At 41.9% G+C, this 12,752-nt stretch overlaps 1 pseudogene across 1 annotated transcript in view; it reads right to left on the bottom strand.

Moving 5' to 3' along the window:
- LOC149225156 (protein-tyrosine sulfotransferase-like) overlaps positions 1 to 12,752 on the bottom strand; it is a 267,602-nt pseudogene that overhangs the window by 169,790 nt on the left and 85,060 nt on the right. The gene's annotated exons all lie outside the window — the stretch shown is intronic.

Here is a 12,752-nt window from a genome sequence, read left to right as displayed (position 1 = left end):
GAATGGTTTGTATTCTTTGTTGAGTTTACTTGGTCAGATCAGAAACCTTGTATCTAAGTTACTTGAAGAAAGATACCAATATAGAGACGGGTGGAGGATGGGAGCCAAATGTCAGGGATAAAAACTGTCCCAAGGGGCATCAAGGCTTGACCAAGCCTCACACAATTCAGTGACAGCATCTCACAGTTGGGCAAATTGTTCTTCCATCCAATATGTGGGCTGGCCCAAGCCTAGACTCAGCATAGATCTAGAAAAACAAAAGCAAAAAAATACAAATATGGAATTGGATACAGATACATCAATTATTTTAAGATGTTTCAATAATCACTGTTGGGCGCCCACGGGGCTTTAGATTGACGGTGAATGGGTGTGATGTTAAGTCACTCCTTGCGATAGGTCACCGGTTCAAATCCCCGTGGGTGCTTAGATAGTATTATATAGAAAAAAAAAATCACTGTTGGGCACATTATATGTAATAAAATTATTGTTTAAAGTGGGGTATTAAATCAGAATCAGATCCCACAGAGAAGCAAAACTAGTTGTCAAAATAATCCTACCTAATCTACAAAAATGGATGTCCATGCACGAACCTTTATGCAGTTTTATGAGGTTTTGAATATTATTACTTGTGAAGTTGTAAAATGGTTTCCAGAAAAATGGCCAAGATGATATACAACAGAGCTTGCCTACTATTTTATTATTGCAATTTGCCTAATTAAATGCTTTCTGAGCGGCAGCAACCAAAAATAGTTCGATAGGTTTCTTCAAACATTAAGCTATTTATTGACATGTGTGTACTTGATCAAAATTCTCACAAAGGGATCTCTAGTTGATGGGTGACTTATTTGACACACATCAAGTCTATTGACATATTCAATCCTTTAGTTGTTGAAATTGCAGTAAACATTAATTTATTTAATATTTTTGTCTTCTTTAATATTCGTTTCAAGGGAGAGGAGTGGCAGGAGGGGGAAAGGGAAGGGTGTTTTATGGCCCCAAGGAAGTTAAAGTTGCAAAGTATTCATGAGGCTTAGGAATGCAAGACAAACAACCAAGCTGAAGCTTATGCCCTCTACCAAGGGATTCCGTTAGCCAAAGAAAATTAGATAGCTTCTCTCACTGTTTTGGGAGGCTCCCTCCTTATTCAGCGTTTCGTGAAGGGCTCATCTCCGAGGGGGAAAACATTAGAAAATCTTATGAAAAGAATTAGGAAAGCAGCAGAAGGGTTCTCTTCAATAACATATTTCCATGTTCTTCGTGATCTCAATAAAAATGCAGACTTCTGTGCTAATGAAGGGTGTAATTAAGATTCGGAAATTTAAAAATCAATGCCCGAATCAGGCCCTCTCCTATTCGTTAGAGTTAAAAGGATTGGCATTGCACAGTTATGAAAGATTGCATTATCAATCAGTTATAGTATGGAATTTAAATTTTGTTTCTTGATGGGTCAGTTTTGTAATGTATAAACTTACAAAACCCCATTTTTTGTTGTCTGGTTTTGAGTCCCTAGAATGAACAAAGCTCGTTCTTCAAGTTAAATCCTCCAGAAGACTCGGAATATGTAGATCTCCATTGAAATACAAAAATATATATTAAAATGTATAAATAAGAATGATACAATTGAAATTGAGTGCCAGCTTATGTACCCTATGCAGGTGTCCCTTTATGAACGGTCATGTCTCCTTAGACATGCCTCTTTGTTTAACTAATTATTATTTAATTACATATTATTATGATTATTATTTATTATCTATATTTATTACTTTTACATAAATTATATTCATAACATTGCCTTCCACCTCAAAAAGCTTTGTCCTCAAAGCTTACTGATGAAAAGGCTTGATCTCTTTTCTGTTTCAAATGTCTTCTCATCTCGGAACTGTCATCTTTGTTGATACAAGTTGATATGATCCTTGGAGTGATATATAAAATTGTCGCACGGAGGAAGGATCTGACCATCCTAAATTAATTTTCTGTGGGATCTTTCGATTACTGGAAACTTATGATGAATTGTTATCACTGGACTAAGTTGTGCGCACTTCAGTATCCGTCGAAACATAAGTTTGTTGTTTATGTTCTAAGTGATACAAATTCGTAGATTGATTGAGATGTCTATTCTTGTGATTCAAATGTAGATAAGGAGTTCTTTTGGTTTGTCCTTTCTTTTTCATGTGTGTGGCAAGATTTTGATTCACTTCAGATTCCGATGTCATCGAGTTGGTTACAAAATCTTCATTTGGAATTTTCATCATCTGAATTGCAACATGTGAGTGTATTTTTCCTTCAACTAACTTATACTCTTCTTGAGTTGTGGTATTGACTGGTTCAGTATTCGTTCCTTTATCTTCAACTAGATTTGTTACGACTGGCGACTTCGATAATGTTCTAACTTGTCTTTTAATGACTTCTTGTCCTTTTTAAGCTTCTTAATTTGCGTCAGTAGTTTTTCACCATGGTCTTTAAGCCAAAAAACTTCTTCATTTTTTTCAGCAATGATCTTGTCAACTTCTCTTTGCATATTTTGTAGTACTTCTTTACCTTCTTGAAAATTACTTTTAAGATATCTAATATGTCTTTTGGTATTACTGCATTTGGCTTCACTATAACATCTTGTACCGTTATTTTTTTCTTTTTGTAAGAAAATGTCAAAAACTTCTTCTTCGTATTCAGGATGAAGGAACCTAGGGTTGCCATCCAGGGTGAACCTAAAATAATGTCACCTTGATCACTCCATAGGTTTTGAACAAATAAATGTGATATGAATACATAATCTCCAATGTTTAATTGTAAATTGGTTATTTCATATTTTTTGTTGTTATAACAGTCCAATTTTTCGATTATATTTGACTTAGGAATCACTAAATTTTTATCTTCGACTAGCGAGATAGTGATAGTAACATCATTTCCGGCCTTCATTTCTGAATTAGACTCCATTTTCGTTTTTTCGAGATGAGCTTTAGGGTTTTTAAGGTAACCCCTTCGTAACTTCTTATAATAAATATTATTACTCTTTTTTTTCTTTTTTTTAAATAACTTTGAACCTCAGTACTCTCTTTTTTTCTTGGCAGAATTTTTTTAAAATTAATTTAAATAATAGTAATTTTTTAATTTTTTTTAACAATTAAATGAATTATATAACAGTAAATATATATATATATATATATATATATATATATATAGTTTTATAATGTAACTAATATCGGCCTTTAGAATGTGAATGATGCAATGCGTCGTATGGAAGGAAAGGTCACGATCATCGAGAGTCAACAAGATCATGGGGAAGACAACAACGGGAGACACAATTGGTCAGATGGAGGGTGTCAGTAGGTGTTCGGGTTTAACAGTGGATGGAGAAGTAATAGTGATAGCGGCGACTGGCTAATCGAAATGCTATGACGGGGAAAACGACAGTCGAAGTGTCTGCAACTAGTGGCGGTGACTAGTCAAAGATTGCGACTACATGCAGATATTGGACGGAACAGGTACGCCTACTACCTTTTGTTGTGGATACCTGGGCCAAATTCTAGCAGCCACACCCACGTTTCACCGTGATGATTGGGTGCTTGTAAATCTGGTGTGCGATTTTTGTCCACCCTATTTTGTTTCATGAATCCCTTGCAACGTTCACTTCACTGCTTGGCTCCCACCAAAGTGTCAAATTTGCCTAATCCCAGGCTAGTAGACGGATCCTTCGTCACTATGTGTTTTCAATCTAAATCGTATTCAGTCTCATTTCTTTTGTTATTAATAATATAATGGCAGTGTCGTGGGCGACTGAAGACACAACGCCCAGCAACAACTTCGGGAGTGGTGCAGAGTGTCGAGCAGCACTGCAGGGGCTCTATAGGGCTGACGGCGTCATCATTTTTTTGGTTTTTTTTTTTTTTTTTGTTATAATATATATATATATATATATATATATATATATATATATATATTTAATAAATTTATTTTTTGGTATATAATTTTTTTTCTTCTTTTTAATTTTAATGGCCAAAGGCCTAGTTAAACGGAGAAGTGGAGAACTCCAATTTTTGAGGGAAATGCTTCAATTATACGGCAATAAGGTTGACGAAATGTTGACGGCAAAGGACCGGATCAGGCCGACTTTGTCCAGTGGTTGTCCAGTGGTTGAGCAGCCATAGAATCGAATAGCTCTGATACCAAATGGAATGAACAAAGTTCGTTCTTCAAGTTGAATACTCCAGAAGACTTTGAATATGTAGATCTCCATAGAGATACAAGAATATATATTAAAATGTATGGATAAGAATGATACAATTGAAATTGAGTGCCTGCTTATATACCCTATGCAGGTCTCCCTTTATGAACTGTCATGTCTCCTTAGACATGCCTCTTTGTTTAACTATTTATTATTTAATTACATATTATTATGATTATTATTTATTATCTATATTTATTACTTTTACATAAATTATATTCATAACAATCCCCTTGGAAAAATTTATAGTTTTGCTTGATAAGAGGGCTTAGGAAAAAATTTTGAAGGCATAGCTATGTACTACCTGATGTTATTGTTGCAATCCTGGCACAGACTTGCATATAAATACAAAATTCTCATTCTGCTTAAAAGAATAGATCTTATACAATCCCATATCAATCCATGCTTCATCCTTCCCAAATATGTATCCAAGAGGTAACCAAGAAGAATTTGGATCCACCATATCCACAAATATCCAAGGAGGAGCAGAGAAGGATCTGGAAATGTAGTTCCATATCAATTGCAATCTACCACATCCTTCCAACAAGTGGACGTTTGTATAATATCTAAATTGTGAAAATTCCTGAATCTAACACATCAGAAACCCCTACTGCATTTTCTAGTTTACTATCTCCTACTTGTTCTTTGCATTAACAAGTTATTTAAATGCATAAATATCGAAGTAAACACAAATGCAGCCTTCACAAATATACAGATCAACAACTGAAATAAACTGAGACAACACAAGGAACACCATTATTTTTGGACAACCGTCCCCGGAAAAACCCAGTTCGAGAAAACCGGTGCAACATATAGAGGGTTTTATTATTAAGAAGATTATGAATACAACTAGGGTGCCAGAAATGGCTCACCCTTCAGAGAATATCCTTGGCAGCAATACCTATATCCAGAGACAGATATTTTGGTTGATCAGCAACAGGATGAACGATCCCACAGTGACTCCGGCTATTCCTTGTGTTGGACACCGAAAGTTGCTCCACGCACTCTCTGGAATTGTGTCACCCTCTTAGGGACTGCGTCACCCTCTCTGGCTCTGCGTCAGCCAATCAACTCTCAGTCTGTCCCACTGAATCACCTCAACGCAGCCTCTGAAGCCCTATGCGTCTACTGCGTCAACCTCTATGGCCTCTGCGTCAACTCCTTTGGCCCTCTGCGTCCTCTGCGCTGGCCTCCTTAGCCTCTGCGTCAACCCTCCTAGGCTCTGCGCTGCCTCTTCCGGCACTCTGCTACCTCTCTGATATGTATTCCTCGGCCTCCTACCGAGCTGCCCCTCACTGCAACTGATCACTTGTTCAATTTCCTCAGCAAACCTCGCCCCAGAAAATCGAACTGACTAATCTCTCTTGGTGTCTTGGTGTGTCTCCAACTGACCCTCAAGCCTCCTCTTATACTTTTCCTGTTGACGATTCAACGGCTGAGATTAAGTCCCTAATCAACAGCTAAGATTAGATCTAGCTTGATCCTCATTATTTAGAACTTTCTCACCCATATCATATTAATACACATTAATATTTTAATTTTCCTAAGTTTAGACTTAGGGTCTCATTAAAAATATTAATTATTTTAATATCTCTCCATCCGGGTGGAATTTCCCCAAACGATTTTTGAGTCTTGGAGATCTCATGTGCCTTAGCCTCTCCACCAATTTTCATGGCTAAAGCACAGCCGATGCTACCAAAACCAAAAATCAACACTCCCTCTTAGCGAGGAATGTGCTCTAGTAATGCTTCACCATAGAAACATCACACTGATCCTCCGCATCGATACCTGTGCTGATGTTTGGCCTGCTCCCTCACATCCTCTGCACTGTTGCTTCCTGTACTGTTGCCCATGACACTACCACTGCCACTGCTACATCTGTACTGCAGCTCCTTCTCAACATTCTGCCCATCCTCTGCACTGTTGCTTCCTGTACTGTTGCCCATGACACTACCACTGCCACTGCTACATCTGTACTGCAGCTCCCTCTCAACATTCTGCCCATAGCACTACCACTGCTAACTGCTGCATTGCAACTCAGTTACCGAGAAGTAGGTAACTGACTTCACCCAAATACTGACATCTCGGTCAATCTGGAAGCCTCGTTATGCTGAAGCTACCTCTGCTAACATCCTGTGCTCCCTCTGTTGCCACTACGCTACTGCAAATACCTCTGTGCCTCTCGCACTGCTGCAGACTCCACTGCGCTGCTACAGATTTCTGCACTCTAGCACTGCCTTGCCGCTCCACCACACTTTGCTCCACCCAACACCTATCATCATGCTACTATCATTAAGGGCTCCCGTAGCCGGATGTGATCCAAGAGTTTGGGCACCTCAAGGTTCCTGCCCTTGCATGTAGTCCTTCTGACTACAACTCGATGTCACCCAACCTCTTCTCTAGAGGCGCATGAACACTAATGGCACAAGCATCATCAGTCTCAACCTCCTTATCCGCCTTTATTGGAGCTGCCTTTAAGTCGGAATCTTCTCCCTTGACTTTCTTACTGGGCCAATGAGATGCATAATGTCCCAGCTCCCCACAGTTGAAGCGCTTGACCTTGGAGATGTCCTTCTTCTTCTTCTTCCCTTGTTGTCCCACAGATGCTAGTGTCGCATCCTCCTCCTCTTTCTTGAATCAAACTCCCTTACCGCTACTCCCCGCCTTGGTCGACCTCCTTATCTCCTCCTGTTGTAGAGCTGCCCACATCTCCTCCCAAGTGGGGAGAGTCGCTCTGCCCAAAATGCTTTGGACAAACGTCTCCCAGTCCTCGGAGACTGCATTCAGAGCACTCCTGACCATAAACTATGGATCCGATGTAGACCCCATGGAAGTGAGTTGGTCGCGAATTCCTTGCAACCGAAGGAGGAAGTGATCTCTCTCCTCTCCTTTTTGCATCTGATATGTCCTCAGTTGATTCTCCAATAGCATCTTCCGCTGCACAGAAGAGCCTTGGTATAAGGTGCTCAGCATCTGCCACATCTCATTTGTTGTGTTCTTCTCAGCAATATGTGGTATGACATGATCCTTGACCCCATCTAGGATCATGCATTTCACCATGGCCTCCTCATACTTCTCATTTGCATTCGGGTCAACTGGAACAGCTACGGTTTTCAAGGAATAGTCCCTGATGCGATGTTTATCCAGGATTGCTAGGATCCTGGCCTTCCTGATGAAAAAATTGGAAGCCCCGTCCAATCTGTCCTGATCCCTCAATCCATTCACTTCCATCTCTGCTCTTCTTCTAGACTCCCTCTGAGTCTCGACTTCCCTCCTGGAGATCTGCGAATTGTCAAATCACTCCTCTCCAATCCCCCCTTGTTGCTGCAACACAGATCTGGATTTCTTTGCTAGAAATTCGTCAAGGTAGTGCTTCCCTCTACCTTGGTTCCGTCTCCTTAGACATTGTTCTACACTGACAAAAACAGCGTCCCACCAACTCCTCAAATCACAATCTGCACAGCTCCCTTAGCCCCAGCAACTGAAGAATCTGAGCCCTTCTGGCTTTGCGCAATCACAGTGAGAGTTGGATCAACTCCTCCTGGCCTCAGCATCAATCCTTCCTGGCTGAGAAAGATGATCGGGCACTGCGTAGGCCTGATCTGCCCCTCTGTCTCTGCACTGGCCCTTCCCTTGGCTCGAAATGCTGACGCAGGCTCTATGTGAGCCTCTGCGTCACCCTCTAAGCACTGCGTCACTTCTCTTGCTGCTTCAGCTCTGGAACAACATTGTTTCTAAGGACAGTTGCTTTTGCTGCAAAATTTCAGATTTCTTCTGCTGGTGTCTTCAGTCCTCCTATGATCTGCAATCGCTCTGATACCATGTGAAAAATCTTGAATCTAACACATCAGAAACCCCTCCTGCATTTTCTAGTTTACAATCTCCTACTTGTTGTTTGCATTAACAAGTTATTTAAATGCATAAATATCGAAATAAACACAAATGCAGCCTTCACAAATATACAGATCAACAACTGAAATAAACTGAGACAACACAAGGGACATCGTTATTTTTGGACAATCGTCCCCGGAAAAACCCAATTCGGGAAAACCGGTGCATCATATAAAGGATTTTATTATTAAGAAGATTCTGAATACAACTAAGGTGCCAAAAATGACTCACCCTTCAGAGAATATCCTTGGCAGCAATACCTCTATCCGGAGACAAATATTCCTACTGATCAACTATTAAAATTGGCAACTACGGCCAAACTCCATGTGGGTCGTCTTATTAATGGAAGCTGATATTTTTCTTGGATCCCTCTCATTGAGAGGTGTAGGATTGATCTAAAGACCATCCGATTCCGATAAGTATTCATGGAGATATGAATTTAATTGTGTTATGGGACAATTAGTCAAGGTCGGCCAACAACCAAATAAACCCCACTTGTGCTCAACGTTTTAGTATAAATAGAGGTGGCCTTCAAGTCATTTCAACACACTTGGGATCTCTTCCTCTCTATTTGTCTTTGGGTTTTAGTAGGAGGAGAGATCCTAAGGGATAATGCTGCCCTAATCCAGAGGGCAGAAGTCAGAACTGCTGAAACTGTTGGAACTGTCGGGAACTGTCGGGAACAGTCGGAACTGCCAGAACTGTCGGAACTACTGGAACTGTCGGGAACAGCGGGAACTGTCGGAATTGTCGGGAATTGTCGGAACTACCGGAATTGTCGGGAACTGTCGGGAACTACCAGAACTGCCGAAACTGCCGGAACTGCTGGAACTGTCAGGAACTGTCGGGCACTGTCGGAACTGTCGAGAACTGTCGGGAATGCCGGGAACTGCCGGGAAAAGTCGGAACTGCCGGGAAAAGTCGGAACTGTCGGGAATAGCCGGAACTGTCAGGAACTGCCGGAACAGTCAGAAAGCTGACGCAGAGGGCGGAAGCCGGAACTACTGGAAACTGCCGAGAACTGCGGGCACTGCCAGGAACAACCAGAATTGTTGGAACTGTCCGGAACTGCCGGAACTGCCGGGAACAGCCGGAACTGCCGGGACTGCCAGAACAGCCGGAATTGCCGGAACAGCCGGAACTGCCAGGAACTGCTGGAACAGCCGGAAAAGCTGAGCAGAGGGCAGAAGTCAGAACTGTCGGGAACAGTCGGAACTACCGGAACTTTCGAAACTGCCGGGAACAGCCAGAACTGCCAAGAACAGCCGGAACTGCTAGAACTGTTAGAACTATCGAGAACAGCTAAAACTGCGGGAATTGTCGGGAACTGCTGGAACTGCCAAGAACAGCCGGAACTGCCAGAACTGTTGGAACTGTCGGGAACTGTCGGAACTACCAGGAACAACCGGAACTGCTGGGAACTGCCGGAACAACCGGAGCATCTATCTCTGAAGGAAAGCAGCATGCAAGGGACGACTGACTAACATTGGGGCAGTTGTATGGTACTTAACAGCAAATACACCAAGCATGCATTGTTACAGCTAGCATGCAACAGCAAGCATGCTAAGGACAACAAGCATGCTAAGGACAACAAGCAAGCAAGGGACAACAAGCAAGCAAGGTGTAGCCTACACATAGATAAGTATGGCAACATGGTGCAGCAATGGCACATAATGCAATACAGTGATGGGTACAGTCATGATTAATGAAGCGTGATGAGATGTAGCATAGTGATGATGGGTGCAACATGGTGCAGCGCAGTGAGGTGCAGCATGATGACAAAATGCAACACAATGATAGGTGAAGGAGTCACCTTGCAGAATCAGTTGAAGCAACATGTCTTCAACTGATCTCATGTATCATCTTCTTAGAGATGATCTATGCTCTTATCTAGATAAGTCAAAGTGTTGACTTTTGTTATAAACGTACTATCTCTCTCTCTCTTTGCTGAACTATTGAAGAACATATAAGAAGAATTGATCAAGGGTTTCCCCACATTGGGGTTTGTCCCTGGCTAGCGCCACATCTTGTGTCCTCTTGTCTTGGCTTGTCTTCTGCGATTTATGTTTATGTTCTATCTGCAGTTTACTTTAATGCTGATGTGATTGCTAATCTAGAAAAGATATTGAGCTAACTGTGAAAATTGAAAAAAATTTCTCTAAACATAGAACATACCTAAAATTAACATGGTATCAGAGCTGAGGTGAAGACAATGCCCAAGCAAGAGTGAAAGAGCAATCACCGAAAACAGTTGGGAAAGGACAAAAGGATCGGTGGATTCCTCATCCCTCATCAAATTCACCAAGGGTGAAGTCAAAGTAGAGAATATTATCAGAATAGCGCGGCGAAAGTTTCTGATGTCCTACCTAAAGATCACTTCATTGGGAAGTCCAGATCTAAGGGTGGAAGGAAAGGCAGATGCCTTGGTTGCAATAAGTTTGGCCATTATGCGAAGGAGTGTCCGAATGGCAGAGACACATCTCTTGATGAAGATAACAATCATTCCAGGGACATTTTCAATGATCAAAGGAATGACAGGTAATGCAGGTCATCAAGGAAATGGTCGACTCTTCAAAGAAAGCAAGGAACCCCAGGTATGAAGAATCAAATGTTGTTTTTGATAAGATAAAGAAGCGTTATCTTGTATTGGCCCTCTCCTTCAGATTCTTTGGGAATCTAGCTTATTGATTGTAGTGCTTCAAGGCACTTCATCGGATAGAAGGGTGCACTCTCTAATTTGGTAGAGATGGAAACAATCGTGGGATTATACTTGGAGCCGATGCCACCTATCCCGGAAAGGGTGTAGGGAATGTTACCCCTCAATTGAATGAGGGTAACTCTATTCATTTACAAGAATCTCTTTTATGTACCTAATCGCAAGAAGAACCTGGTGTCCATCTCGGAAATGGAAGTCAAAGGTTTCAGGGTGGCATTCATCAATGGAAAGGTACGTGTTAAAAAATAGAATTTTCAAAGATGTTTTTTCTCATGGGTTCAGGGTTGGCAATTTGTATCAAGTTGCAGGATGGTCCATTGGGGATCATGTCAATTGACATATCGCATCTATAACACCGGAGGTCTACCTATGGGGCCCTACCCAATGTGAGTCAGATGGTGATAGGGATGCCTGAATTCAAGAAGAGCATGAAGGTACATGTTTGAGATGTACCGAAGGAAAATCTTATAAGGGGACCATTCCCCTCATGCAACAGGTCCATAGGTTTGGAACAACCCAAGGAGTTTGAGATTCATGATCGGGAATCTCATGTATACAGGTGGAAAAAAGCCCTCTTTGGCTTGAAGCAAAACACCCCGGACGTAGTATGAGAGGATTGATAGCTGTCAGATGAAGCTGAGATTCACTAAGAGTGAAGCCGATCCAAACCATTGTTTGAAGGTTGTGGATGATAGACCTCGCATACGCGCACCTTCTGAGGACAACCTATTTCAAACAGGTGCAGACCCTCTCACTTGCAGAAGTAAGAGGGAGTTGGATTCCAAATGTGGAATGGTAGACTGCAAGCCAGTGACTACCTCAAGGATCTTAACTTTCAAAAGTTATATGGTGGTGATGACGCGATTTGGGAAATACCTCTAAGTTTCATAAACTCATTTGCATTGATGTTCTTGGTGAACTTCCGTCCGGATATATGTTTTGCAGTTAGCATGGTGAGCTCATATTTGGTTGAAACTCACTGGACTGGTGCCAAGAATATTTTGAGATATCTTCGGGGCACAATCTCTCATGGATTGAGATACACTGCCGGAAATATGAAACTGCATGATTGTTCAAAAGCTAACTGGGCAAGCAGTGTGGAGGATCATTAGAGCACTTCTCGGTGTTGGTTCTCTTTGGATTCTGCTTCGATATCATGGATGAGCAGGAAGCAGAAGTCGGTTGCTATAAGCACCGCCGAGACCGAATAAATAGCTACGAGTATGATCTCGTGTGAAGCTGCCTGGTTGCAGAAGCTCTTAAGTGAGCTATTTGTACACATGATGAATACCACTGTGATTCTCCGTGACAACCAGAAGGGGGATTCAATTATTGAGGAATCCCGTATTCGATGATTGCTCCAGCAGATAGACATCAGATACTGCCTTATCTGGGATATGGTAAGTCGATGAGCGAGGAGGCTCCATCGCATTGAGATTGATGTACAGGTCGCAGATATTTTGTCAAAGCCCCGGGGAAAGGTCAAATCTATGACTTTCCTGAACGACTTGGAGTCATTGAGAGACCTTCTTATAAGGGTCCTACATGTTGCATGCACTGAGCTCAGAGAGCTCTGGGGGGCTTGGCGTACTTACTGGAGCAACATACGACCACAAGGCGACTCACCCGCCCCTGGTGGTGCGCTATGTACAGGATGACAGGTTCAACCTTCCCCTGTGATACCCCGTGGCGACTGTGGAACAGGATGATTAGTTCTCCTATGGGCCGGGATGATTAGTTCTCCCGTGGCAACTGTGGAACGAGATGATTAGTTCTCCTATGGGTCGGGATGATTAGTTCTCTCGTGGCAACTGTGGAACAAGATGATTAGTTCTCTTGTGGGCCGGGATGATTACTTCTCCTATGGCAACTGTGGAACAGGATGATTAGTTCTCCTGTGGGCCGGGATGATTAGTTCTCCCG

Source organism: Pinus tabuliformis, chromosome J (genome assembly GCF_031772625.1).
Source record: "Pinus tabuliformis cultivar Carrire ecotype Pingquan chromosome J, CPIR1, whole genome shotgun sequence".
Classification (NCBI taxonomy): Eukaryota; Viridiplantae; Streptophyta; class Pinopsida; order Pinales; family Pinaceae; genus Pinus; species Pinus tabuliformis.
Note: the sequence above shows the minus strand (reverse complement) of the source record. Positions and strands in the feature narration are given on the sequence as shown.